This window comes from Nelumbo lutea, chromosome 6 (genome assembly GCF_056320005.1).
Source record: "Nelumbo lutea isolate HS-2025 chromosome 6, American lotus-T2T, whole genome shotgun sequence".
NCBI classification, from domain to species: domain Eukaryota; kingdom Viridiplantae; phylum Streptophyta; class Magnoliopsida; order Proteales; family Nelumbonaceae; genus Nelumbo; species Nelumbo lutea.
In genome coordinates this window covers 36,272,148-36,285,031 of record NC_142689.1, presented here as the reverse complement: position 1 = coordinate 36,285,031, position 12,884 = coordinate 36,272,148, and the positions used below count along the sequence as shown (strand labels likewise).

The 12,884-nt window shown below is 42.9% G+C and overlaps 1 pseudogene; it reads left to right on the top strand.

The window, feature by feature from the left end:
* Positions 1-298: 298 nt before the first annotated feature.
* On the top strand, positions 299-1,052 carry LOC148848545 (gibberellin 2-beta-dioxygenase 8 pseudogene; annotated as a pseudogene).
* The last annotated feature ends 11,832 nt before the right edge of the window (positions 1,053-12,884 follow it).

Below are 12,884 nucleotides of genomic sequence, written 5' to 3'. Positions count from 1 at the left end.
TTGCCCTCTGCTTGTTAGGTTCGAATAAGAGGAGAGGGAAGAAAACCCTCACGTAGGGGCAAACTGGGTATTAAATAAATTATTTAGGGACAAAATCGTCCCATACGTTTTAAAATAGCACTTCTCCAAGAAGTACTCAAGTAGTGTTTGAGAACACTTAAAAGAAGTACTTATTTAAACAAGTACTTATTTTAAAACATGGGACCACACATTAAGTGATTTTTAAGTACTTATGGGTGTTTGATAAAAAAGAGGGTAAGAAGTACTTATTATTAAAAAAAATACTTAAAAAAGTGACATGGATGTGGCTTTTTTTTCAGCACTTTTTGAAGAAGTCCTTCTTCATTCGAATGGGACAAACCTGTCCCTGTTTTTTTCTTTAATGACAACTACCCCCACTCGAGTTTATCATCTTCTTCTTCCATTCAAAACCCTACAATAACAGGCAACGACGACATTTAGTTGCAGGTCCATCAGCGAATTTGGGTGCTAAATCCATTTTTTTTGTGGAAAATTGCTTGCTTAGCACTTGTTATCTTTGATTGCACAAATATCCTCCATACCCAATCTCTACTGAGATCTTTGGGTTGATGCCACATACGGACAATGACTTCCTCACAATTTTGTGTCATGATCAAGTTGGAGGACTGCAGCTAGTGAAATATGGGAGATGATGGATCACTATAAAACCCAATCCGGAAGCTATAGTTATCAATATTGGCAACTTATTTGAGGTACTCCAATTCGCTTTCATTATTGTAATACTGAATATCATACAATCCCAGTTGTTGAACCCAGATGTTCTTGCGATGCAGGCATGGAGCAATGGTCTTTATAAGAGTGTCCAATACCGAGTCATGGCAAATAGACAAGTGGAACGATTCTCTATAGCGTATTTCTTTTGTCCATCTTACGATTTCATGATAAAAAGTTGTAGAGAGCCTTCAGTTTATAGAAAGTTTAGCTTTAGAGAATATTGATAGCAGGGTCAAGAGGACGTTTGGATAGTAGGATACAAGGTTGGACTTTCCAGGTTTCTCCTTCGAAGCTAGTGCACTTCAACAAGAGCGGAAATGAAAGCAACGGAATCCTCCCAGGCATGAAATTGGAGGCAAACCAGATACTAAGATATCAAATGGACTAACTAGGGATAGAGCTAGAAGACAATGGAAGAAGGACAGGGATTCAAGAGAGACTTGGGAGGCGGAAATGGGAATTTGAGAATTTTGTGAAGGTTGTTAATCAAAGGAGTCTTTCTATTGTCCAATCTACAGTTTCGGTGGTTCCGGCAGTTCTGGTGAAGAAAATGAGAGGGAGAGGGAGAGACCTGAGTAATCTACAATGGAGGGTAAAATTGTCATTTGTGCCAATATAAGCACTTATGGGGAAAGTAGCTTACCAAACATCCCCACCCCAATAAATGTTTAAAAAATAATAAATGATTTGAAAAGTGGGTTACCAAACAGCCTTAAGTGGTTAAATAAGTACTTATTTACTTAATTATCAAACAAAGCTTCAAAAAAAGCCAAAGGTCACTTTTTCTATAAGTACTTCTTTTAAAAAAAAGTACTTCTTTATGACTTTTTTACCAAACACACATAAATACTTTTTTATCAATTAATGTGTGGTCCTTGCACTTAAAAGAAGTACTTTCTTACTTTTTAGAAGTGAAATCAAATACGGCCTAATTTTTTTAAGTGCCAAATAGTTAAACTGCTAGTTTTCCCTCACAGAGTAGATTGTGGCTTTAGGGCGTGTATTTACGCCCTCAGTTCTTCTCTTGATTCTTTTGCCAATCAGTTCTTGTCAGGAGTCTTTATATCCTTCCATCCATCGATCCTCCTCAAATGTTCTTCAATCCCCACAAACAACTAAAAGAAGAGTAAGATCTTTATCAGCTCTTTTCTTTCCTTAAATCCTGAGTAAATGCTGATTTTTCATTTCTCATTGTTCTTCGTTTTCTGCTTAGGTTCTGATGGAATGGATTCCGGTCACGTATCATTTTTCTTTGGCTAAGTACCTCGTCAGCTCGTCTACTCCCAAGTGGCCTGTGACTTAGGGGCTGAAGTGGAGCTCCCTAGCGTAGCGCAACCTAGCTGCTCCCTGTTGGAGATGATCTGGCTACCTGCAGCGACGGGAACTGAACTGGCTACTCCCTGTTGGTGATGATTTGCTCATCTTTGTAGGCGGCAGGAGCTGAGGGACCTGCGAGAACTGAATCAGAGAACCCAGGGGTGTTTACCCGGCGAGGTCACTCCGATGGATAAGTCAGCACTTAGTAGCGAGCTGAAAATGATATTAGAGAATGGGAGAGCTAGAGAGCAGGGGTTACCATCTCCTTTTTTGCATACCTTCACCCCTGGGGTGTGAGGTCTTTATACATTGGAGTCCTCGTGGGTTAGGTGAAGCAGTTCTTGGATTCCCGTTGTGATGGGACATGCTTTCATGTTAGGTGGGGATAAAGCCATCAACTGGTAAGGTTGCCCATTTTCGCCTGACTCGGGGAGTGGGTGAGCTAATATAGCCGTTATGAGTCACAATCCCATAAAATGTGGGGTACGGTGGTCAGCTACTCGGGGTTGTCAGGTTGGCGCATGGCCCAGGCCGCCAGCTCGCGCTAGGGCCAAGTCGCACCAAGGCCAGGCTGCTAGCTCGTGCCAAGGCCAGGCCGGCAGGTCGCGCCTGGGCCAGGCCGCCGCAAGGGCCAGGCTGCCAGTTCGTGCCAAGGCCAGGTCATGCCAGGGCCAGGCTGCCAGCTTGTGCCAAGGCCAGGTCGCGCCAGGGTCAGGCCACCAAGTCGTGCCTACGCCAGGCCACGCCTGTGCCAAGCCGCGCCTGTGCCGGGCCACGCCTGTGCCGGGCCACGCCTGTGCCGGGCTGCGCCTGTGCCAGGCCGTGCATGTGCCGGGCTACGCCTAGGGGGACACCATCAACTTAGCAAAGGCAAGTTGTTGCCAAAGTGGTCCGAGTGTCACCTAGTTGTTCTGAGGCGTCAGGCTACATGAGGGTGAGCTGCCTAGTGGTGAGCTACCTGTGGCGAACTGCCTGTGGCAAGCTGCCTATGGCGAGTTATCTGTGGCGAGCTGCTTGTGGCAAGCTGCCTGGTTGTCAAGATGCTGCACTTAATTGGCATGAGGTGCCAAGTGTCACAATGTTACTGGAGGGCCAAATCCGCCCTCATCAGATTCATAGTAACATGATGGGATCTTCCGTGCTTGATATTTCTGCACTCTCTCAACGGTAATGCGTCAACTCTTTTTCTGTCTTTCAGGTTCTGATGCTAATGCGTCCCTCAATTTGTTTCAGGTGCCGTGGTGGTAAATTCTTTGAAGCTTTTTTGTGATTCTTCAATCTATTGTTTGCCCGAGTTAGTTTCCAATGCCAACCGGAAAGAATAAGATTTCTCTTTAAATGATCGATATATAAGCTGTAAGTAGCTGTCAAAATTTCCCCCTTTGTCTAATAGATGAACTTGTCCAATACCATTTAAAAGGGGAACATCTTGAAACGAATACTTGGAAGATATAATCTTCCTTTCTGGAAATTGTGTTTGCATCGTTGATTAATTCTCAAAGCATATTACGGGGATATTGTTCTTTTCCAAAGGCTGTTTCTATAACCAGGTTGGTTGGCCAAGTCATATGGTGCTACATGGCTAAACCTATCAAACGTGATAATATGTTAACTAATTAATGGGATTAGTTAGTTTAAAGGTTTAAACAGAAATTTCATCGGGTTGTCCCCTGATCAGTTAGTATTAGTTTCAGATAAATTGCTATTGCTTCATTCTTTCTGGAGATGAACTGCAATTTTACCTTTTCATTCTTGAGAGTAAAGATGGCTTAACTTTTATAAATATTCAAGTCCAAGTCCTTACTGTAGAAATAAAGTAGAAATTGAGATTCTTTCATGCTGTTTAGTAATGTTATATGATTTTCATGCATAAACAGCATATGCTATTTATGCAGAAAAATATTTTCATAGTACAAACAAACAAACAAAGAGAAACTTCAATTTCAACCATCGTTGGCCTGATCACAACCAAACATTTAGCTTATAGGGCCTCAGGTTTTTTTATTTATGCAAGCATTTGATTGCTGCATTCTGTTTTGGAATCAAGGGATAATTTTTGATAGATAACAATAACGCATTTTATTAATATAAGCAGGAGTAATGTACACATATAGCAACCCACGGGGTGAGATGAGCTTATCTCATCCAGAAAAGAAAGAAGTAAATACAAATGAGCCAGAAACGAAAACAGATAGCAACCCACTTTTCTAGGCGAGATAAGCTTACCTCACCCAGAAAAAGAAAGAAAATAATTACAGTTGAGCCCAGAACAGCTGCTCCCTGTTTATCCCTTGCTGGACCAAAGTATCAGCCAAGCCATTTGCCGATCTAGGTACCCACTGATAGCATATCACCATCTTCCTTGTTAACCATTTTATTTGTTTTAACACATCTCTGTGTTAGGATTGAATTGGGAGTCTCCGGGATTAGGAGACTCCGCTGAGTTAGGATCGAATTAGGAGTAGGAGTCTCCGTTTTGAGTTTGAATTCCTATAAACTTAGGAGATTTGATGGCTGTGTATGGCTGTGTATATATTATTCGAATCTTTAATAAATGAAAACAAGAAAAAGAAGAAACCAGAAAAGCTTGTTTTTACATGGTATCAGAGCCACGGCACTCTGGAGATCAGCGGTGGCAGCAACGATTGTTTGGCGCCGGCAAAGGACCAGTGATCAGCGGCAACACTCCTTCGGTGATCAGCAGCAACACTCTCGTTTCATCGAGGTCGCTTGCAGCCGTGGTTTCTGAAGTATCACTGTTCATCGTCTCCTTCGGTGAACAGCGGCGGCACTTCGGACCAGTGATTAGTGGCGACACTCCTTCTGGTCCGCTGAACTGCATTTTCCTCCGAGGGAAGCAGTTGATGTATGGTCCACTGAATTGCGTTTTTCTCCGAAGGTAGACTGAATCCCTGTAGGAGAGCCAGATTGGAACCCCTAAAATCTCCACCGACGTTCATGGGCTGATTGAACGATTAGAGGGCTGCCAAGGAAGACAAAAACGACCCTCCACTTGGGTAGTTCACGGAAGACGGGTTTGGTACCAACTGAGGCATCGGAGAAGAAATCATTGAGTCTGCATCTTTGGTCCTCAGATTAGAATTACTACCGATGGTGGTCATGACAGTTGAAGTGGAGGTCGTCGTGGAGCTGAATTGTTGCTGCTGTGATGATTGCTGGGTTACCGATGGGGAGTTGACTCTGTAGATTATCGGCTGGAGAAACTCCCTATACCAAACAAAATTATTTTCGTCTTCTTCAGAAATTTTACCTTTCTCGTGAAGAAGAAAGAGAAAGGTTTATCTTCTTTCCATGGCGGGAGAAAAAAGGTTTTCATTCTCTATTCCTGACGAACAGAGAAAAAGGCTTTTGCGGGACAAAAAGTTTGGATTTTCACCTCACCAAGTAAGAGTAGAGAACTCGGGGGTTCATTCTTGATCAGAACGTCTTGATCTTTAACAGGTTTCCGGCGAGTCAAAGTTCTGCGGCAGGTATTAGGGAGATCCGGAGATCGGTTCTCAGTTTTTGTGGCGATTTTGCTGCCTATTGTGGGCTTTTATACACAATAGTCGGCATGACTAAAAACAGAGAAAAATGAGTAGGGGCAGGAGGAAAAGGTCGTGGCGGCCAAGTCAAGGCCAATTGATCCAGCCAATACTGGGTTAAATGGATTGAGTAGTGAGCAGTGGAACATGTTGCTCAACCTTTTGAACACACAGAAAGAGGGGAGTCAACAACTAAGTGGTAAGCAAAAATTTTCAGAATGGATAATAGACACGGGGGCCTCTCACCATATGACAAGAAGCCTCCAATCGATGAGAGACATAAAGAATGTCATTCCGTGCTCTGTCGGGCTACCAAACGGGAAAGCGACAATAGTAGAGAAAGAAGACACAGTTGCATTAGATGATCATCTGAAACTGACTAGTGTTTAATATGTGCCTAGTTTGAATTGCAACTTACTTTCTGTATCGCAATTGATTGAGGAATCAAATTGTATTGTCCAGTTCACTAATAAACTCTGTGTGATACAGGACCGCACTATGAGGATGTTGATTGGAGCGGGTGAGCAATGAGAGGGACTCTATTATTTTCGAAGCATTGCATCAACAAGAGCAATGAAGACTATAGAGAGCAGGACATGTGATATTTGGCATCAAAGGTTAGGGCACTCTTCTTATAGAATTGTTAAGTTGCTGCCTTTTATTAGTACTAAAAATAATAATGATGACAGTATTAAGGGTTGTGATGCATTCTTCCGAGCTAAACAATGTCGAGAAGAGTTTGTTTCTAGTAATAATAAAGCATCCGATATTTTTGAGTTAATTCATTGTGATTTGTGGGGACCTTATAGAACTATAGCTTCTTGTGGTGCTCATTATTTGTTGACCATAGTAGACGGTTTTTCTAGAGGCGTCTAGATTTATCTTCTGGTTGATAAGACGGAAGTGGGACGAGTTCTTTGAAATTTTTTACTATGGTTCAAAGGCAATTTAACAAACCTATAAAGGTGATCCGTACTGATAATGGAACTGAGTTTGTATGCTTGGCTAGTTATTTTGCTGAAAGTGGTATTATTCATCAAACCACTTGTGTCGGGACCTCTCAAAAAAATGGGAGGGTTGAACGCAAGCACCACCACATACTCAATGTTGCCCGAGCTTTGCGCTTCCAAGCCAGGTTGCCTATTGATTTTTGGGGGGAATGCATCCTGACTGCATGTTATTTGATCAACCGGACACCGTCCATTCTGTTAAAGGGAAAGACTCCCTATGAAATGTTATTTGGGCGACCTCCTTCTTATGATAATGTGCGAGTCTTTGGTTGCTTAGCATATGCGCACAATCATGGTCATGGAGGGGATAAATTTATCAGTCAAAGCAGACGGTGTGTTTTTGTCGGGTATCCTTTTGGGAAGAAAGGATGGAGCTTGTATGATTTAGAGTCCGGCATGTTCTTTGCTTCCAGAGATGTTACTTTCTTTGAGCATGAATTCCCGTATGCACACAAAGAGGATGCACAGCCGAACAAAGCACAAGATTGTGGAATAAGTGGGACAGATGAGGTGTTGGTACCATCCACTTATTCACCTGGATTAGCAAATGGCGAGATGGAGACGAACCAGCGAGGTGAACTCGCAGAAGAAGGAATCAATGTAGAAGAAGGAACTCACATAGACCCGAATGCCAATACTAGTGAACCCATGCATTCTTCTGATGTCACCACAGAAAATGCAAGCGAAGACAATCCTGACATCAGGGGGGTGGTGTTGAGAAGTAGTAGCACTTTGATTCTCATTTGGGGCATGGGCATCGACAGAAACAGCAATCCACAAGGTTAAGAGACTATGTGCTTCACACCACACAGTGCTTGAGTCCCTCTCCGCATCCCTTTGCAATCTCACTCGGCCAATCACATCCTGCAGGTAGTCCTTATCCCATAGATAACTATGTGAATTGTAACAGTTTTTCTTGTCAACATCGTGTTTTCTTGGCAGCTATTACTGCAGGAATTGAACCTACTTCTTTTGCTGAGGCCGTAAAGGATGAAAAATGGAGGGATGAAATGCAGAAAGATATACAAACACTTGAGAATAATCAGACATAGACCGTAGAGCATTTGCCATCCGGAAAATGAGCCATATGATGCAAGTGGGTATATCGAATCAAGTACAACGCTGATGGGACAGTGGAAAGATACAAAGCCCGTCTCCTGATTTTTGGGAACAAGCGGGTTGAGGGAATTGATTATAATGAAACTTTTGCCCCAGTTGCAAAAATGGTTACTGTCTGTACCTTTATTGCAGTCGTAGTGGCTAGAAATTGGGAGCTTCATCAAATAGACATACATAACGCATTCTTACATGGTGACCTTCATGAGGAGGAATACATGAGAATGCCTCTTGGTTTTCAGTTAGATAAACCAGGTATGGTGTGTTAGTTGCGAAAGTCTCTATATGGCTTGAAACAAGCTCCAAGATGTTGGTTTGCTAAATTAACCGCAACCTTGAAAAAATATGGGTTTCAGCAATCAGGTTCAGATTACTCCCTATTCACCTTTCGTCGAGACAGGGTACATGTGCTTGTCTTCGTGTATGTAGACGACATTATTGTGTCAGGTAATGATCATATGGCAATTCAAGTCTTCAAGAAATATTTAAGTGACTGCTTCCATATGAAAGACTTGGGACCATTGAAATATTTTTTGGGCATTGAAGTTGCCCGAAACTCAACAAGAATTTTTTTGTCTTAACGAAAGTATGCTCTAGATATTATCATTGAAGTTGGATTACTTGGTGCAAAACCTGCTCCTTTTCCTATGAGCAGAATCACAATCTGGCCTTGACAGATGGGCCTCTCTTATCTGATATTGAACGGTATAGGCGCTTAGTGGGTAGGCTTATTTATCTCTTAGCAACTTGACCTGAGTTGTCTTATTATGTGCATGTTCTGTCCCAATTCATGCAGCAATCGCAAGAAAGACATTGGGAGGCTGCATTGTGAGTGGTGCACTATTTGAAAGGAAATCCTGGTCAAGGAATTCTCTTGCGTTCAGATTGTGACTTGCAGTTATATGCATGGTGTGATTCTGACTGAGCGAGCTGTCCTTTGTCCTGGAAAACTAATAAACAACACACTGTGGCTCGTTCTTCAGCGGAAGTAGAGTATCGGTCTATGGCCACGGCCACGACCACGTGTGAGTTAAAATGGCTGAAGGGATTGCTATTGGCTCTTGGAGTGACGCATTCGAACCCAATGCGAATATATTGTGATAGTCAGGCAGCCTTGCATATTGCAGCAAACCCAGTGTTTCATGAGCGTACGAAACATATTGAAGTTTATTGCCATTTTGTTCATGATGAGATTCAAAATGGTTGCATTCGTCCTGCTTATGTGTCGACTACCGTTCAGCTGACTAGCATTTTTACAAAGGCACTAGGTCGCTGAGAATTTGAGTATTTTCTCCGCAAGTTGGGCATTCACAATCTGCATGCTCCAACTTGAGGGAGGGTGTTAGGATTGAATTGGGAGTCTCCGGGATTAGGAGACTGCGCTGAATTAGGATCGAATTAGGAGTAGGAGTCTCCGTTTTGAGTTTGAATTCCTGTAAACTTAAGAGATTCGATGGCTATGTATATATATCTGAATCTTCAATGAATGAAAACAAGAAAAAGAAGAAACCAGAAAAGCTCTGTTTTTACAATCTCTATTGCTCCAAACTGCTGTCTTCTCATCTCTGAGCCACCCTAACACTACTTGAGGTTCACCTTCAACAACTCTTCTTTCTAAATTCATCACTTTTGGTTTTTGAATCCCACAATGAACAGCCATTAATTCAGCCTTTGTAGATTCATGCAATGGTTATTTATGACAAATGATATAAGACTGAATATTGCTTTCTGAGATCCTTGAAATAGCATGAAAATCTTATCAAACAAGAATGATGTGAAACTATTGTTTGTAGAAATCAGAGGGTGTATGTGGCTACACTGGTTATGGGTTTCTGTTGGGTTATTGCCCAACACAGGAGCTCTCTTTGAGGGAAGCTAAATCTTCCTGAGAGGGGAGAAGGGAAAAAGAGTGATTATAAGGGTAATTCGATATGCCTTTCATTAGTAATCCATGGATATATATAGAGAGGGCTAATACATATCTTAATGGACTGTCAGAATAACAACCAAAGCATTCCAAAAGTAAAACTGTCTCTGATTCGCACAACTAATTTTGAGGACCGTTAGGCTGTCGTGGCTTGTGGATGTAAACCTTTTCGATGGGAGGCCTCATTCTGGGTTCAGGATTAGGCCCAGCCGTTGTAGGTTCACTGGCTGGCTCGACCCGGCTAGGAGAGTGGGGAATCCTAACAGTGCTTCCCCCCTTTAGATTGACCTTGCCCTCAAGGTCTAGGTGTGGAAATTGTTGTTGGAGCTGGGAATATGGTTCCCAAGTAGCATCTTCAACTGGTAAGTGGGTCCACTGAACTTTTGCTTCCTGAATTATCTTGCCACTATTCTTGACCCATCTAAAGCCTGTGATCCATAGGGGTTGTATTGGCAGCTAGCCTTCTGTGAACTCTGGCAAGGAGGAGCTGGAAATTTCTTGGTTCCCCAGGCTTTTCATCAGTAGTGAGACATGAAAGACTGGATGGATTCTTGATTTTGAGGGTAATCCCAACTGATAGGCTATTGACCCCACTTTCTCTAGAATGGGGAATAGACCATACTATCTTGGGGCCAATTATAGCCAGGCCCGTTCGGACAAAGTAGACTGCTTGCAGGGTCTAAGCTTCAGATAAACAACATCCCCTACCTGAAATTCAACTGTTCGATGCTTCCTGTCATTAGAAGTGTTTCATTTGCTGCTGAGCTTGCTGCAAGTTATATTTGAGGAGATTTCAAAATTTCATCACACGCCATCAACTGTTCTTCAACCGCTGCCACAGTTGTTGTTCCTTTCTCATAAGGTAAGATAGCAAGAGGTTCTCTCCCATACAGAGCCTTAAAAGGAGTCATCCTTGTAAGGGTGGGAGAGAGCATAAAAATGGCTGTATTTAGTGAGGCGGTCTACCATCACCATGATAACAGTTTTTCTAGATGAGGGGGTAGTCTAGAAATGAAATCCATGCTTACTTCTTCCCATACCTGTTGTGGGATAGGTAAGGGTTGAAGGAGACCGGCTGGGGTAGTAGTCTGGTATTTCTGTCGCTGGCAAGTGACACAAGTGGCAACAAAGTCCTGAACTCTTTTCTTCATACCCTTCCAAAAGAAATGTGCAGTAAGCCTGTGATAATTCCCGACTCCGGAGTACTCTGGAATGACCACCCATGGGAGAGTTGTGAAACAACTGTAAAAGCTTAGGGATGTAAAACAATGTTGAGCTGATCACTGAATACCCTGGTCCATTGGAGGGATCCTGCGACCACTTCTCATGGATCTTGGTAAGTTCCGGGTCCTTCAGGGCTTCTTCTTTAATCTGGCTCATGTGGGCTGCGAAGAGGTGAAGCTTAAAAGCTCACTGGACCTAGAAAGTGCATTAGCCACCATATTAGTTGGACTTGGTTTGTACTCTATAGCATAATCGAAGCCCAGTAATTTAGACACCCATTTCTGCTGCTCACAGTTGAGTACGGGCTGCTCAATCAAATATTTTAGACTTCTCTAGTCTGTTCTTATTATGAACCTACGGCCCAATAGATAGTGCCTCCATTTTTGGATCGCCATGACAAGGGCCATGATCTCCTTTTTCGTAGGTGGACTTAAGTTGGGCCTTGGCTGAAAGGGCCTTGCTGAAAAAGGCTATTGGATGGCCTTCCTACATTAGAACAGCCCCAACTCCTACTCCGGAGGCATCGCACCCCACTACAAAATCTTTGGAGAAGTCAGGTAGGGCTAATGCGGGGGGTGATGTTACTGCGGTTTTGAGTGTCTCAAATGCAGTTTGTTCCTCCGGCCCCCATTCAAAAGCATCTTTCTTTAAAAGTTGGGTTAATGGAGCCGCAATACTCCCATAATTTCTGATAAACCTTGGATAGTAACCAATCAGCCCTAGGAACCCACGAAGGCTTTTGGCAGAAGTGGGTCAGGCCTTGCTTCAAGGTGTAAGATATGCCAAACAATTGGGGTTACACTAAATTGAGATAGAGGGAGACTCTAAATTGTTGATTGAGTGGCTGCAATCTAGTAAGTTGGGAGCCTGGATTTATAGACAGTCCATAAGGGAAGTCCTCAACATAACAAGGGAGATTAGTGCATGCTTCAAATGGACAAAGAGATCAGCTAATGGCTTAGCTGACACGTTGGCTAAACAAGTGATTGTGAAGGAGAGAATGTTCTGGGCAGTTTTGTAAGAAAGATTACTGGGGGCTCAACACCTACTTAGGGGTTGACAGCTGTACTTAAATCTGAAAAGTTATTCTTAAGTTATATTAATGTAGTTGCTTGCTCCACTGAAACCACATGGCCTAGGTGCTGAACCTGATTCTAGCCGAATGTACACTTGCTTGCCTTAGCATATAGCTTATGTCTTCGCAGGAGCTCCAATGTTGTTAAATGGGTCAGGTGGGAAGTCCAATTTAGGTTGTACACCAGTATATCATCAAAGAACACCAATATGAACCTCCTTCAGCATGGCCTAAAAACTTCATTCATGATGGCCTGAAATGTAGAGGGAGTGTTAGTGAGCCCAAAGGGCATTATGAGGAATTCGTAGTGTCCCTCATGAGTGTGAAAAGCAGTCTTAGGTACGTCTTTGGGATACACTCTAATCTGATGGTACCTAGACCTAAGATCCAGCTTAGAAAATATCGTGGGTATGGGGAATTTATCTTTAATGGTTATACTGTTCAATGCTCTATAATCAACATAGAAGTGCCAACCACCGTCCTTTTTCTTCACCAAGAGAAGATGGGACAAAGAAGGGCTAGTGCTGGCCTGTATCAACCCTTTAGACATCAGTTCTTCAACAATCCTCTCAATTTACAGTTTTTGAAAATGAGGATACCTATAAGGTCGAGTATTTGTGGGAGCAGCTCCCGGTATAATGGGAATTTTGTGGTCTTGGGACCAGGTTGGGGGTAGTAACCCAGGGAGCTCAAGGGAACACATCTTCGTTTTGCTTCAAGATTTGCTTAAGCTCTCTGGCTTGAGAGTCATTCAACTGAAAATCTGGCCCATGGCCCAAGACTTATCCAGAAGGATCCCATCCCAATTGTAAGAAGAATGGTTGATTCTCCTTAAGTAGAGAGTTTAGCCTGATAGCTTGTGGTGGATTGGGTTTGACCCCTCTCAAGTGGCATGGGCTCCCGTTCAATTCGTC